Source organism: Rana temporaria, chromosome 4, assembly GCF_905171775.1.
Source record: "Rana temporaria chromosome 4, aRanTem1.1, whole genome shotgun sequence".
Classification (NCBI taxonomy): Eukaryota; Metazoa; Chordata; class Amphibia; order Anura; family Ranidae; genus Rana; species Rana temporaria.
The window spans coordinates 258018206-258036107 of record NC_053492.1 but is presented as its reverse complement, the minus strand read 5'-3'; positions in this window follow the sequence as shown (position 1 = coordinate 258036107).

Below are 17902 nucleotides of genomic sequence, written 5' to 3'. Positions count from 1 at the left end.
CAATAGAATTTCAAAAACCCTTCAAGCTAATCATTTTATTTGAAATATTTTGAGAATCCGGGGAACCTGAATTGCATGAAATAAATAATGTACTGTATGCATATCTCATAAAATGCTGTAAAGGGTTAGTTTGCCTTTCCAGAAAATGTACCATGCATTCAAGAATCCCCAGTAGATTATAATAGCTTGTTCAACTTTGAAAAAGGGAGCTTCTTTTAAATATCATATTTGTAAACAATAAGAGGCCTCTCCAAAAGCCTGTCAGAAAAACTCCTAGTATGCACAACCCTCCCTGTCCTGACTAGATACCAGGATGCAATATGCACCATAGGAATAAGTACACTGTCTCATTCAAAACCTGCACACGTATGGTGCACTCCCTCTTCCTCTGCAGTGGCTGTCCTCAGTGTTGAATTACAGAGGGAGAGTTCACTGTGCATGCATGGGTTTTAAATTAGAAAAACATACATAGATTAAGGTTATTATAATGCACATATAGAATAAAGGCTAGACTTTAAAAATGATATTATTGTGTGCTGTAAATTGAAATGACGGTACATCAATTTAAATATAATTGTGCTTACAGAATGAGACAGCTTGCAATGATCAAGTACAATAGAAGTACCCAGTCAAGCTGTCAAAGAAGAGTGAACTGGATTAGACAAATTCAGATCTGAAATACCTGTAGATAAGGTTGATTTATGGATGGTAGGTAACTGTGAATCTCCACTTATCTGCTGGCTGCTCTGTATAACATGTTTTATTATTGTAATTTGTAAAGTTTTTATTTTTATTAAATCAGTCTAGAAATTACCAGCACACAAACTTTTGTCCCAAAACTATATTCTTCTATGTATGCCTATCCCTTAGCACCAGACTGGTATTTAATGATAACATGCCAACAGTAAAACCCCTCTGATGTAAACATCAGCCTATAGTGAATGTGCCACTGATAAATGTGTCTATACACCTGAAATAATTGTACCTCATTGTTTTTGTTTCCTCTTTGCTTTATTGTGACACAAATTGGAGTTTAGGAAAACTACTATCTGTATATGTTACTAATAAACCTTAGAGGAATTCACTTGTATTTTCTGATGGGAAGAGCAGTTAGTGGATGGATAAATTGCTAATGTCAAGGGGTATCTGTATATTGATCTTAAAGCGGATCTCCACTCTAAAGTGGAGTCCCGCTGATCGGAACCCTCCCCCCCTCCGGTGTCACATTTGACACCTTTCAGGGGGGAGGGGGGTGCAGATACCTGTCTACAGACAGGTATCTGCACCCACTTCCGGCCCTACGATACGGGCAAAGGACGGGTTTTTTTTCCCCTTCCCGTCCGTCCCCCGTTGTATGCTGGGAACACTCGGCTCCCAGCACACAGCGGGAGCCAATCGGCGGGCGCAGCGCGACTCGCGCATGCGCCGTAGGGAACCGGGCAGTGAAGCCGGAGCGCTTCACTTCCTGGTTCCCTCACCGTGGATGGAGGGGGGAGCAGCAGGGTGACGAGCGATCGGCTCGTCATCTGCTGCGATCACCGCTGGACTCCAGGACAGGTAAGTGTCCTTATATTAAAAGTCAGCAGCTGCAGTATTTGTAGCTGCTGGCTTTTAATATATTTGTTTAGTGGCACATCCGCTTTAACTTGTGTCTGACAAAAACTTTGTGCATACCTGACCGTCACACCTATATGAGCTTGTTGTCCTCTTTTCTGTGAAGGTATGGTTTTGAGGTGTGTCTATTTTGCCAAATCTTATCATGCATAGGAAAGCTTCAAATCAGCCTTTCTTTTCATTACAAAGGAATTCATTATGGTTGAGGTCAGGGCTTTATTCGGGTCCATTGTGCAGGCCATACCAAGTTCCTCAACTATGTCTTTATGGACTTCGTTAGTGGGCCATAAAGTGTTTAGTAATGAGAGGAAGAGCTGGCTACAAGCAATGTTTATGCTTTTATTTTTGCATTTTACTTTTATACACATTATATATAGTGCTCATCAGTGAGTATAGTCCACACTAGAAATACTGTTTCAGGGCTTGTTGACTCACTTTTGTTTAAATTGAAATGAAAAGTCCAACACAACACACAGTTGCCCTCTCAGGGGTTCCCACCATCACTTCAAAATATGGGTGGAGTCATGAACTATTGTCAGGTCCTATATTATAACACCCAGCCTGCTGGTCTTCAGGAAGGCCTGGATACAGAATTGGAGGGTTCATCCCAAGCAAAGCTCTTCAAAGTCTCTAAGCTCCAGACCCTGATCTGGGATTTACAAAACCTGGGGAAAATCAAAAGCTTAGTTTTCTCCACTCTAAACAGAATTTCACACTCACACATTTTTTTTTTTTTTTTACTGAAAAGTTCTTTATTTTGAAGAAGACAAAATACAAAATACATCCAACAAGGTTGATTGTAAACATGAACAGTCAGATAAGGCATATCACAAAGAAAAACAGTCAGAGGAGAGGACCTCTGTGATCATCAACTAGAACAGAGATATCTTATCAGCAAAGACAGTTTATCTAAACTCGTAACCAGCATCTGTCATGAATACCATAAGGATAGCCATTAGCAATGGATCAACCAAGTAAACAGGGAAAAGCAAAAAGAAAAAGATGACAAAAATAAAAAACAAAAATCATAATAAATCAAAAGAAATTTTATCAGCAGAACGAGATCAGAAAAGTTCCTCTCTAATAGACCATGTACTAAAATTAGTCTACGACTGTTCTACAATACGATGTGAAAACCAAGGGTTCCATTTAGCATCATGAAGATGCATAGTGTCCCTAAGAGTATGATGAATCTTCTCTGTGAGCATGATCTGGTCCACCCTAGCAACAATCTGTGCCAGAGGAACCACACTGGACTTCCAGTGGAGCGCAATTGTCCACTGAACTGCCACACAGATGGTGTGTAGCAGACGCATCAGGGGTTTAGGAGTATCAGGGATACTCTCGAACAGCAAACAGTGAGTGTGTGTCAGAGCCATGCTCCCCCCGACCAACTTATCCATCAAGACTAAGACCTCCTCCCAAGTTGAGCGCAACTTTGCACATTCCCAAAACAAATGCAAGAAAGAACCCTGATGGGGACATCCGCGAAAGCATAAGGGGGAACTCTGAGGAAAAATTTTACTCAAATGGAGAGGGGTGAGGTACCAACGTGTGAACAATTTCACTGCTGTCTCCCTAACTGAAAGAGAGACAGAACACTTCCTCATGTTCTGCCAGCAAGCCTCCCAGTCCTTGTAATCATAATCAAGGCCCAACTCCTGATCCCACTGGGCCATGTGTTTCAAAACCAAATCACCTCCCCCACCCCCCATAGAGCGGTACAGCACCGAGATAAGACCCTTCTGTCTAGGGGAGGTTGAACATAGCGTCTCAAACACCGTGTTAGTGTCAGAGGGTACAGCTGCATAATGTGTTTAAAAGAAATGACGGACCTGCAAATACCTATAGTACTCCCTCAAGGGAATATCTTTCAACTCCCTAAGATTAGAGAAGGAAATGAAACCACCATCATGTTGCAGGTCCGCCAAAGTAGTGAGATCACAGCTAAACCACCATCCGAAACTAGAGGGTGAGTGAAAGGCCAGGGGAAATCTAGGATCCCCCAAAAAGGAGGCCCCAGGAGGGAACCTAGAAATAAGGGCTAGACGGGAGCCAAACTTCTTCCACATCCCCAGCTCCTGAGAGACAATTTGGTTTTTATCCTTTAGTAACGCGGAGTAAGACTTTGAGGACCACAAAATGCTGGGTAAATGAAAAGGTTTAACTGAATCAGCCTCGAAACGAACCCAGGGGACTCTAGGGCGTCTGATGTTCCACTGTGCAACTTGAGAAAGTCTGCTAGCCATGAAGTACAACCAAAGCTGAGGGACTCACAGACCCCCCATCCTGTATGGTCTATAAAGCACCTGTCTAGAAAACCTAGAAGGCTTGTTATTCCAAATAAATTTGTTCAAATGAGACTGTAATTTCAGGAGAAAAGTTTTTGATACAACCACTGGAAGGGCCCTAAAAAGGTACAGTAGCTTGGGTAAGAATGTCATCTTACTAGCTGTGATCCTACCCAAGAATGAGACCCTGTATTGTGACCAAGATTTAAGAAGCTGCTTCAATTGAGCCACCAATGGGAGGTAATTAAGAGAGAAAAACTGTGCATAATCCGCGGGTAACCTGATACCTAAATAAGAGATGCACACTCACACATTTTAACAATGTGCATATTAGCAATCATAAGTGTCTTTGTTTTATCTAAAATAGTTTTTGCTAGTATTGAAATGGAGATAAAGAAGAAACAGCATTGCTGACTAAAACATGTACCTATATTGTGCATATTCATCGAAATAATAGATAAGACAAGGTCTCTGCAACCAATGCCGCATACACACGATCGGTCCATCCGATGAGAATGGTCTGATGGACCGTTTTCATCGGTTAACCGATGAAGCTGACTGATGGTCAGTCGTGCCTACACATCATTGGTTAAAAAAACAATCGTGTCATAACGCGGTGATGTAAAACACAACGACGTGCTGAAAAAAACGAAGTTCAATGCTTCCAAGCATGCGTCGACTTGATTCTGAGCATGCGTGGATTTTTAACCGATGGTTGTGCCTACTAACAATCGTTTTTTTTCTATCGGTTAGGTATCCATCGGTTAAATTTAAAACAAGATTGCTTTTTTTAAACCTATGGATAAATAACCGATGGGGCCCACACACGATCGGTTTGGTCCGATGAAAACGGTCCATCAGAACGTTCTCATTGGTTTGACCGATCGTGTGTACGCGGCATTAGCGTACGCAAAAGGATTGTATTACACAGACAATTGGGAATCAAATAGCTGAAGAAAAATGTAATGAGAGACCTACCCACACACAGTTCCCAGGGATAAGTGCAGAAAATATAGCAACGTTTATATAATTAGAATATAATGGTTGAGAAACTATAGAAATCGAAACAAAAAGTGTTGTGTGCTGTTTAAGATATAGAGATATTTAAAACTTGGTAGTACCCTTCGATATATAATTGATCAAAAATTAGTATATGGCACTGCAGCCCGAGTACATCAGACCTAAACACAGAAGAGCCACAGTTCAAAATCAAATAGGAGATGCTTCTAATGGACAGCAAGTAGATGATTCTGCCTGTCACATACCCCACATTTTCAGATTTTTTATTGGCAATCTTTGTGGACATAGATCACTTTGTTATACAGGAGTACTTTACTAATCTCTGCTTTCCAATGCTATAAGGTAGGTAGGGATCCAGTGGTACACCATTGTGTTTTTCACTGGGACTAAGACACATAACTAACTGCTTTTCTTACGCATGCCTCTTGAGAAATGTTTATAATGGTCATAAGATGTTCCTTGTGTTACTGCACTTGGCACTTTTTCCTTATTTAAAAAATACAATTTAATGTATGTTCTTGTATTGCATTAAATTGTATTTGTACTGTACATATACTGTATCATTGGACCAGATCAATTCCACTGTACTCTATTCATGCTACTGGATTATTCTTCCAATAAACAACTCTTTTTATTTGAATTTTTGATCTTGTTACATTGCTGTCTAAAGCCCCACTGTGAAAATGTTTCATTTTGTATTATTTTCGGGGTGTGCAGCTCTTTGTCTCTGCCATGTGTGTCTTTTCCATATTTGTAACTTTTTCCTTGCTTTACCCACTTTTTATCATGTATCTTCACATGTTTTTTTTTTTGCACAGAGACAGAAAGTGCATGTTTGGCAGGGCTTGCCCTGAAGTCAGAGAGATGATCTGTGGCCTTAGGGTCTTTTTACTATTCCCAATTGGGGGGCCTCTTTTCCTCAAGTACTTGGGGGAACAGCTCTGGCATTTTCCTAGGGAGCAGGGTCCACTTGGCTTTGTACTCGGTAGGCCATAATATGAATTGCCTCTGCCAGTAGCCTTGTACTGCGGAGGGATCAAGGATTGAGACCTCTCCTTTTCTTCAAATTTTCCTTTATTTGATTTTAAACAGCAAAGCAAGAAATTTTACAATAACCTAAGAGGCATTCCTCTGGTTTCGTCCCTTCAATTCATATATAACAGACATCAATCTATCATTCCATCAAAAAAAAAGAGGAAAAAAGAAAGGGAGAGAGCAAGACCTTTTCTCATCATATCCCTCCCCGTGTATGACCGGGGGAGGACATTAAAACCAAAATATGAGTCAATTATTCTATATTATTCTGTCTTATCCCTCTTCCTTTACCCTCTCTTGGTCCCCCAAAATCCGCTCCGTTAACTAAGGACATCCTTGCCTCAGTGCCACTTTTATCCCCGTCCCGCCGGGAACACATGTCCCGCCGTAGTTGGGGCATTTAATCTAGCTCCGCTTTGCCTCCCCTAAACCCCCCCTCTATAACTTAACCCCCCAAAAAAAAAAAAAAAATATGTCTCCCCCCGGGCCCCACCACGTTCCCCCTTCCTCAGTCTACATCTATCAGGGCCTTTCCCTCCTCCGAGTATTTAAATACGTTCCACTCCGCCCAAGTTTCTAAGTATAACTTCCGTTTCTGCCTTGAGGTCCATACCAAATCTTCCATTCTGCTTAGATGTTCCACTCTATTAAGCCACATCCCTATGGTTGGGGGCCGTGTCTGCTTCCAGTTCCCCGGGATACATGCCCGGGCGCATTTAAGAGATGACACACTACTGTTTTTCTGTATCGCCTCACTGACATCTCCATATCCTGCAATATGAAGAAAGACCACTCGTCTGGGAGTGGCTCCCCACTGAATCTTTGTGTTATTTCCCGTACCTTGCCCCAATAGCCCAGGATCTTGGGGCAAGTCCAGAAAACATGCATTAAGGATCCTCCTTTCTTCCCGCACCTCCAACATCTGTCTATCATATCCGGATAGCACTTATTCAGTACCTCCGGGGTCCGATACCACTGAGACAGAATTTTATAATTCATCTCTTGTGTCTTTACACACATGGATGATTCAAAAATATTCCGGATTATTTTGTTCTTTTGCTCATCTGTAAAGGGTCTTCCTAATTCACGCTCCCACTTAGAAAAAAAGGGTAACTGAGACGTCTCTCCTGGGCTATTCAATAGTTCACTAATCCTCGATAGGGAGTGTCGTAGGGTCCCCCCCTCGCTACAGAACCTCTCGAACCTAGTCAGTCTTCGACCGTATTTATCTGGTGAACTCAAAGTATCCAAAAAATGTCGCAATTGTATAGATCGCCAGATATCCAGTTGATAGGGCGACTCACCCCTTGCCATCTCTTGCCTAGTTATCCAGACTCCCTCCTTCAGGAAATGCGATGCCTGGAACCGCCCCTGTTCTACTAGTTTACTAAATGGTCCTTTCCAGGGGCGGACTGACCATTGAGTCACTCGGGCACTGCCCGAGGGCCCCATGTCACTAGGGGGCCCAATCAGGGTTGCCAGGCTCAGTAAAACCAGGGACAGTTTGTAAAAATCTATGTTTTTTTTACATCTGTCCCTGATATGTCTGAAACCAACATGCTTCTGATGTGAAAATCCCGAGATTTTAGCTGCCCCTCCTCTACATTGCCTCCTGGCGTGCTGGCCATCTGTAAGCCCAGGGGCCCCATAGTCTTCTATTGCCCGGGGGCCCCATGAGTTATCAGTCCGCCCCTGGTCCTTTCGTCCATTCTATTTTAAACTGCGGGTTTCCCAAGATTGGAAAGAGCGGTGAGTCCTCTGTTGACAGTATACCCCTAACAAATAACTTGTGTGCAACCATAAGTGTGGGGCCTATCAACGGATGTTTCTTAACATTTGGTGGGAGCCCCCGATAGCACCATGCCGCCCGCTGCAGCATACTACCGCATTGATCTTGTTCTAGTCCTATCCACAACTTTTCTTCGGAGTGTCTGCTCCAGTCAATCAGTCGACACAATAACGCCGCTTGGTAATATCTGTAGATGTCTGGGGCTGACATTCCTCCGTCCCGCTTGGCCAGAGATATTATACTAGCCTTGATTCTTGGACGTTTGTTTGCCCAAATGAACCTATTGATAAGAGATTGTACTTGTCTAAAAAAGAATTTCGGTATTGCGATCGGTAGGGTCTGGAAGAGGTACAGAAATTTAGGTAGTATACTCATTTTGATGATGCTGGATCTCCCAAACCACGAATGGAACCCCTTCTGCCATCCGTCCAGGAGGACCCGTGTTTTAGATAATAGGGGTAAAAAATTAAGTTTAAAAACTTGTGTTAAATCCGATGGGATAGAGGTGCCCAGATACGTAAGAGAGGTATCTGACCATCTAAATCCAAACCTGGATTTCAGTATCCTCAGTTCTCTTCCCGGTATCGCCACTCCCATCGCCTCCGATTTGTCATAGTTAATCTTAAAATTTGACAATTCTCCATACGCCATTAATTCTTGTATCAAATTAGGAAGGGATTCCATCGGGCTGGTCAAACTAAACATCATGTCATCTGCATAAGTCGATATTTTATATTCTGCCCCTCCCAGAAACACCCCCTTAACACCGGGATTCAGCCATATCCTACTCAGCAGGGGTTCCACAGCTAGAGCAAACAAAAGCGGTGACAGCGGGCATCCCTGCCTTGTCCCATTAGAAAGTTTAAAAGGGGGTGAGAGTATTCCATTTACTCTAACCTGGGCTGCTGGGTGTGTATAGTTACTTGCAATCCATTGCAACATCCTCCTACCGAACCCCATGTGTCTCAAAACCGCAAACATAAATTGCCAGTTTATCCGGTCAAATGCTTTCTCTGCATCCGTCCCTAAGAAGACACATGGGGTTCGGGAGGTACGCACCAGGTGGATCAAGTTCATGGTCTTAACCGTGTTGTCTCGAGCCTCCCGCATCTGAACAAATCCCACCTGGTCTTTATGAACAAGCCCTGGTATGTGCTGTTGTATCCGTCCTGACACAATCTTAGCAAAGAGCTTCAGATCTTCGTTCAGCAACGAGATTGGTCTGTAGCTCCCACATTGGGAGGTGTCCTTTCCTTCTTTGGGGATAACCGCTATCACCGCCTTTAGTGAATCCCTATGAAATGTGCCTAAATCCCCTAGTCCGTTAAACATTTTTACCATAAATACGCCAAGCTCTGGCAAGAAAGTTTTGTAGTATTGGGTAGTATATCCATCCGGCCCAGGAGCTTTCCCCGCTTTCCCCTTCTTCACTGCATCCTGTAGTTCTTTTATTGTAATAGGTTTTTCCATCTCCTGACTTATTTCTGATGTAAGACTCGGGATGCCCGAAGCTATTATATAATTATCCATTTTCATCTGGTCCTGCGAACTTGTTTGCAGATTATATAAAGAGCCATAAAAGTCTCCAAATCTCCCTGCTATCTCTCTGGGTAGCACAATTTTCTCACCGTCCTTACCCTGAATCATTGGGATATACGTCTTAGTCTGCTGTTCCTTTAACAAGCCAGCTAGTTGTTTCCCGCTTTTATTCCCAAATTCATAGTTCTGCCTTCTACCATTCTGGATTGCCCTTTTTGCTTTATATAATAGAATTTCTGTAATCTGTCTACGAGCCGCCCGTAGGTCCCGTTCTATCTCTGGTTTAGGGTTCTGTTTATGTCTTGCTTCCAGACTTGCGATCTCGGTCGTTAAGTTTGTTACCTTTAACTCCCTTTCCCTCTTTATCCTTGCCCTGTGCTTCATCAGAACCCCCCTTATTACCGCCTTGTGGGCCTCCCAAACCACTCCTACGTCGCAGTCTGGGGTCTCGTTTGTCTCAAAGTACCACTTTAATTCCTTCCGCACCTCCTCCACTACTCTCTCCTCCTGTAATAAGCTTTCATTCAGTCTCCATAGCCCGGACCCCGGGGGCCGGGAGTCTCCCAATGCATATCTCAAAAAAATTGGAGCGTGATCTGTCCATGTAATCTCTCCTATTCCGACCTCTTTTACAGAATGTAGCTGATTATGTGGGATAAAGTAATAATCTATCCGGGAATAGCTCTTGTGCGGGATGGAATAGAAAGAGTAATCTCGTTCCCCAGGATGCATCAGCCTCCATACATCTATTAGCCTCGCTTGTTGTAACATATGCTGAGTTCTCCTCCGGGTACCCCCCAAAACTGAGGATCCCCCAGACGATGTATCTACTTTTGGATCCAGTGGCATGTTCAGGTCCCCTCCCATTATTAGCTGGCCCTCCTGGAAACCTGCAAGTTTATCCAGAAACTTCCTTAGAAAATGATCTTGTTGTGTATTGGGGGAGTAAAAGGTGGCCACTGTTATTATCGTGCCAGCTATAGTCCCTTTCAACGCTAAGAACTGCCCCCCTGGGTCCACTAGTGATTCTGAAAATAACCATGGGGTATTATTTGAAATTAAAATTGAAACTCCTCCCTTTTTGGCCTCTGGGTTCGTCGCGTGGTACACCCACGGGAACAGTCTACTTGTGAGAAAGGGCGGGCCCCCCGTCCTAAAGTGGGTCTCTTGTATCAGGGCAATATTACTCCCCCTCTTCTTCAGGTCCTGTGATAAAATCCTCCTTTTTTCTGGTATATTTAGACCCTTAGCATTAATTGATATCACCAGTAGAGGGTCCATCACCAAGCCGCAGTAAAGCCCTGAATAGTGTATCTCGTAATCCTTAACCAACGGGTCGGGTGGGTCCGCGAGGGGGAGAGAGAAAAAAAAAAAAAGGAAAAAACCACTACAGCCCTCCCCCTCCCTAAAAAAAAAAGGGAAAATATATAAACCCCCCCCCTAGTCTAGCCTGATATCAATGTCCGGTGGGGAGGCGAACGTAGGCCCCCTCCCCTCCCTCCGAAGATATCACTAAGCAACTGCTTTGACACTCTTAACCCCTATGAGTGTTGGCCTAACAGGGGAAATTTTACCCGCGCACCCCCCGGTGAGAGTACCTCCTCGTCCCCCTCCCCAGCTCCTTCCATCCCCCATTTATAATACTTTAGAATACTTAGGAAATTGATCCCACCCTACAAGTAGAGTCTTCCCGTAGAACCCATAGACCCAAAAAAAAAAGAAGAAAAAATGTTTTCCCTCTTCTCTTTCTTCCTTCCCTTCTCCCCTTCTTTCCTGCCTTCTCCACTGGCTCTCCACCGACTCTATAATACTCTATAATACTCTATACTCATAGCTTTTGCCCCTTTCCCTCCTTTATTTTCCTTTAAAAAAAAAAAAAAAAAGGAAACAAGCCCCATCCTAAAAAACCCACACCCCTTTCGTGTCAAATCACCTTCCAGTATTTGAGGTGATAATAGTTGAAAGCATCTAGAATCTCCCCCTTCAAAAAAAAAATATATTTTTTAACCAAGACATTAGCATACTCTCTAACAACAGTAGAATTGACATATTGACATATTACATATCATAGCATAACATTGTTAACATTATTAACTTATCAAGCAATATTAGGAGGGGGAGTTAAAGCAAAGTACCATCTAACAGTCTAATATGTCTCTCCCCCTTCCCTCCTTCCCTCTACCTTAACTACTCGTCCTCAACCCCCCCGGTCATTCTCATTCTCCTGGAACCCACCCATCTCCCTCCCCTCCCTCCCCTTTATCTACCCCCCCCATGTATACCTGTGCCCTTCTTGTGTACTTCCTGGTGACCAGTTTAATCACTTGAACTGGAAAATCAATATCTGAGAAAAAAAAACAAAAAACCAAAACCAAACCCCGAAAAAAAAAAAAAAAAAAAAAAAAAAAACCCCCACCCCCCAAAAAAAAAAAAAAAGCTCCCTCTCTTCCCCCTATTTACACTTATACTAAGTCTAACCCCTCAAGTGCCCTCCTCCTCCCTGTTGGGTGGGTGGGTAACTTCACTATAATACCCCCCATTCCCCCCCCTTCCCTTTCCCTGTCTGTGCCCATCGTGATGCCTCTAAAAAAAAGGACAACCCTCCCTCCCCCTCCCCCTCCCCCTTCCTGGGTCCAGGACCTGAGTACAGTTTAAATTAAAAAAAAAAAAACCATGGGGCGCATGAGAAAACCAATATCATACGTCATACTTCGTACAGTATCAGACTAAAAAAAAAAAAAAAAAAAAAAAAAAGGGGGATATAGCATTCTTCAAAAAAATATTTTGCATTTGTTAACATGTGCTATATATTACATCTAAAGCCATTTCATATTACACCCCTGGTGCCCCCCCATACCCCCCTCCCTTCCCCTCTCCCTCCCAATACCCCCGAAGAAGAAAAAGGAGTAAAAAAAAAAACCCATTTATCTTTATAACCTCAAATATAAACCCCACCCCAACCCCCCCTCCCCAAGCCCAGTTTATAACCATTTTATTACCCCTCACTCTTAGAGTATAAACCCAAACCCCCCCCCCCCATAGGGCCTTCTCCCAAAAAAACAAAAACAAAAAAAATGTTCATATATACTTCAATCCGGGCAAAATTCACACAGACTATTTATACGGATTGTCCAGTCCCAGTCCCTTTTCCAACTAACTACAATCAAGCTTATATTTATATTTACCCCTCCCCCAAGGGGGGGAGAGGATCACAATATCCCAAAAATATTCAGAAAAATATCCAAAAACCAAAAAAAAAAAAAAAAAAAAAGGAAAATATCCAGCAGGAAAAGGGGAAAAAAAAAAAAGAAAAGAAAAGGGGTCCCGGAAAGGAAGTCTTCCCTAGACTGTTATGGTCCATTCTTGGGTTCCTAGTCCCTTTGAAGGGCTGCTGTTCTGGGGTTCAGCTGCAACCAGTCAGGTACCACAAATGGATCTGATTCCAAAAAGGTGAAGAGGGCCGGGAGATCATTTCTTGAACGTAGCCAGAACGATAACTGCCCTTTCTTAATAAGCACCGATATGGGAAATCTCCACCTATATGACCCCCCCCAGGCTTTCACTCGATCCAAAATTGGGCGCAATAACCCTCTTCGATGGAGGGTAGCATTAGACAAATCTGGTAAGATTTTCACCGCCGCCCCCTGAAAGTCAACTGAGCCAACTTCCCACGCCTGTCGTAAGATCGCCTCTCTATGTGAAAAATAGTGCAATCGACAGATAATGTCTCTAGGGCGACTACTATCTTTTGATTTGGGGCCCAGTGCTCTGTGCATTCTGTCCATCTCGTATTTTAGTGGAGAAGGCTCTTTCATCAAATTTTGTAAGATTTGCTCAACCATGTCCTGCAATACCTCCTGGTCTACTGGTTCTGGGACCCCCCGTATTCGAATATTGTTACGGCGGTTCCTGTCCTGGAGCTCTTCCAATTGTAATTGCAGGGAGACCGAGATATCCCTCTGTATATTCTTTTCATTTTCTAGTAACCCCACGCGTTCTTCCAGGTCCTTCAACCCACTCTCCCCTACTGATGCCCGGGCCTCAAGACTTTGTAATTCATTCCGGACCCCCTCAAAGTCTCTGGCATGTGCTTCCTCTACCTTAGAGATCAAATCAGTGATATCAGCCCTGGTAGGGAGAGCTTGGATTAAAGTTTTTAAAATATCCATCTCATTTTTCAGCTCTCCAGTCTCCTGCAGATGGGGGGGTGTTGTAGCCTCAGACAAGGCAGACAATGCTGTGGATCTACGGGAACCTTGCGGTGTAATTTGTAAGGCCTCTACGTCTGTTCTGACAGTCATTGCATGTTGGGGTACAGTCATCTTAAGGCCACCACTAACCTGCACCTTCCCGCTCGGTGTCTCACTCTTACCTTCGGAGAGGCGACCCCCCCCTGTTTTATAGGGAAATACCGCTGGATCTCCTGTTGTTCCGTGGGTCTGGATATATTAGTTGATGTGTATGTCTGCGCTGCGGAGGCTGCGTTGCGAGATGTCCGGCTCTCCCGCTGTTTACCAGAGTGCATCCCTTGCTTGTCTCGTCGCCGTCCTCTCACCATTCAATGGGCCTCTAGGCGTCCTATGCGCCCCGCACCCTGCCTTTCCCTCTTATCCGGCAGGTATAGGGCTCATACGCTCATATGCTGGTGTATGCAAGCGCCTGCTCGATATGAGGGGTCCCCCTGGATACCGCAGCGCCCCGCTCCTCCAAGCTATGGAGCGGCGTGCGCTCCACTCGTTCTACGTGCTCTCCTCTCCTCACCTCCTCTCAATGCGTCCACGTGACTCACGCCTGCATCACCATCAACGGGAACCCACAGGTTCCAACCCCCAGTCTAGCACAGCCCGCACTGTCGTCCTTAGTTGCGGTCCTCCGTTGTACGGCTAGGCTACCTCGTCAGCGTAGGGGGGGCAGTCAAAAAACACCGCTCTATGCCGCTACATCAAACACTACTCCAGGAGCTGCGGAGGAGGACGGGAGGACGGGAGCTCACCTAGCTTGCACCCTCACACGGCCATGCGCAGGCCACTCCCCCGAGACCTCTCCTTTTCATAGGTTGGTCCTATTCTGTACCCTTCATGTGCTTTTTTTTGTGTTATGAATTCAATGTTCCCCTTTTTTTATTGACAGTGGATCAGGGGATCGACTAAGCACTACACTGTGGACCAATACATAAATAAAAATCAGCCAGGGGTCCCTTGATACTTAATGTGAAATGGAAAAAACAAGAATGACCCCCTAAGGGTGGGGCTTTGAAAGTGACCGCAAACCAAAATGTATAAAAAGTATATAAATTTATTATAAAGTACAAAATATATAAAACAGTATAGTGGAATACATTATATCCAGAAAAATGTTGTTGCTGAGAATAAACAAGAAACTTCTCAAAGTCACACCCGACAGCTGTTTTGGTATATAGAAACCTTCTTCAAGGGTTTTATGGACATTTAAGGTCAAGATCAAAAAAGTGTCCAAGAAAGAAATACACGTATTAATTTAAATACCCTGAACAAATCAAGCATTGATATTACAACAAATGTGAAATGGTTATAATGCAGTTTACATTTGGAACTGGCAACAAATATGTATAATGAAGTGTAAATAGATGAGTGAGCTTATCACTGATTTTCAGGGAGATTAATCAGTGGCTGGTTAGAACCTCATCCCAGATTTAATTGTCAATAGGACCCAAAGTCTCCCAAATAATTATAAGCATGAGCTTAAGTCATGGGGCCCAGGAGTGCTGCATAGGATTCTGAAATCATTTGTTTGGGAGAGGTTATAACCATAGAGGTACTGTAGCCAAACAATGATCTGCAAGCACATGTAATATGGGCCAAATTGCATTTAAGCTGAAGGCATCAGAAAAGCATAACATTCAGTAAATTAAATTCCTCATTTACAGTAGGGGATTTGCATTGCCCACCAGTAAGGTTTTAGTTAAAAGAGTGATACCATGGCTACATCAGAGATCAAGATGTGGCACTATGCAAAGCTTAGGCAAAGGGGTGTAACTAGTAACCCCCAGAATACTTAGTTGGAATATACCTATTTCCTACAATTTAGGACATTGAGTCAACATCAGGTTGAAAGACTGTGGACCTATGTAGCCTTTAAACCCGCAATTAGCAAGATGGTCTAGGGGAGGGGTAGTACTGTCAGAGACCATAAGGTGCCCAAACCGAGGGACTTCAGAAGTGCACCAGTGGAAATATATAAAAGTCTGCAAAGCCAAGTAGTATTAACTGAAGTCTGGCAGTGCCAGGCCATCCAAATCTTTAAGATGTTTCAGAGTGGATAATTTCAGTTTTGTGTCTGCTGGAGCCCCAGATAAAAGGTTTAAGTAGGAAATCTAGCATTTTAAAATACTTCAAGGGCAAGACGATTGGAGAGTGGTAAAGAAAATAAAAGGATTGAAGGAAGAAGAATTTTTATAACAAGGTTAATATGTCCCATGGCACCTATTAGAAGCCTAGACAATATGCCAACCTTAGTTTTAACAGTTGTAAGCAGGGGTTCAGCATTAAAACACATACAGTCCTGAAATTTCTTGGAAATATCTATACTGAAATGTCTAAAGATACTTGTCCAGCAAAACAAAAGTGAGTTCTGGAAGACATCAATAGGCAAATTTTGTGATTTTGACCAATTAATGTTTAGAACTGAATAACTGTCAAAACCACTAATAACCATAAGGGAAGTATTAAGTGAACAATCTTAATACTGTCCTTCCAATAGAAAATGATCCCGTCCACATACAATCCACCTTTTTAACATACGCTATATTATCAAAAGTATTGGGATGCCTGCCTTTACACGCACATGAACTTTAATGGCATCCCAGTCTTAGTACGTAGGGTTCAGTATTGAGTTGGCCCACCCTTTGCAGCAATAACAGTTTCAACTCTTCTAGGAAGGCTGTCCACAAGGTTAAGGAGTGTGTCTATGGGAATGTTTGACCATTCTTCCAGAAGCGCATTTGTGAGGTCGGGCACTGATGTTGGACAAGAAGGCCTGGCTCGCAGCCTCCATTCTAATTCATCCCAGTCTTAGAGTTGAAGCTGGTATAGCTGCACAGGGTGGGCCAACTCAATCTTAAACCCTACAGACTAAGACTGGGATGCCATTAAAGTTCATGTGCATGTAAAGGCAGGCATCTCAATACTTTTGGTAATATAGTGTCAATTTTAAAGGTTCCCAGACCAACAGCCACACACTGCAAAGGTAACTTAAAAACACTTTGGATAATTTAATAAAATAAGATTTTATTGCAGTCTGCTGGTGATACTGACCAAATTGTTTTCAAGAAATGTATCTGTGGTGAAGGAGCGCAGGGATTGCTTCAAAGTTTGTTGGCACCTGTTGTTTACCTGTCATAAGACTGTGTTACACTAAAATTTACTAAATAACATGTACTTTTTTTTGCACTGTTTGTGTTTGGTCACTTGTATCACTATATGGTGTTTTCACATACTGTATATTGTGTATTTTGTGAAATATTTAAAAGGGATAATATGAATTTGTTATACACTCTGACATAAAATTTAGTACAGCACATCTATAATTTTATTGCATTTTTATCCTGACACTGCATAGTGTGGAGCATCATTTATTTCACGTCAGTGTTTTATTTCTCCCATTTTGAATTTATTTTTCAATTACCACTAATTTATTTAGAGTGCAGAAGATTTTTTTGCACAATAACCCATCCTAACCTATTCCAACCCTTTACTCCTACCCCAATTTGTGTCAGCATAATTTCCAGAACTGTGAACAAAAACAAACATTAACATTAAAAACCAAGAAGGCATTTCACATATAACAATTTGATCAAAGAACAGTGGGAAACAAAGTCTTACTTTGGAAGTTTGCAGTCAGGGTGTCCAAGCTGAGGTGTCCTCCCACAAACCAATAGACAAACGGTCATTGAGTAAAAGCAGCACCCGGCAACTCTATAGCATCAAGAGTAGGGTTGTGCGAATCCGAACAATTTGCTGTAAGTTCGGGTTCGGTGTTCGGCAATGTAATGGCGCGCTGCAGGGCAGCCAATCACCATTTGTTTTACTTGTGCGACCTAGAAGCCATCACAGCCATGCCTACTAATGGCATGGCTGTGATTGGCCAGTGCAGCATGTGACCCAGCCTCTATATAAGCTAGAGGCACATAGCACAGCACGTCACTCTGCTTTAGTTAGGGTAGGGAAAGGCTGCTGCTGCTGCTTGTAGGGAGAGAAATATATAGGAGCCAGACTGTCTTGCTTCAGAAATCAAATTACACCAGCACTGCATATGTTCCTGTGAGATACTCTGCATTAGATACTTTAGGGAAAGGTTCCTGATTTTGCTTATAGGGATAGAAATATATAGGAGTCAGTCCTGCTTCAGAAATCAAATTACACCAGTGCTGCATATGTTCCTGTGAGATACTCTGCATTAGATACTTTAGGGAAAGTGTCCTGATTTTTCTTATAGGGAGAGAAATATATAGGAGTCAGTCCTGCTTCAGAAATCAATTTACACCAGCACTGCATATGTTACTGTGAGATACTCTGCATTAGATACTTTAGGGAAAGGTTCCTGATTTTGCTTATAGGGAGAGAAATATATAGGAGTC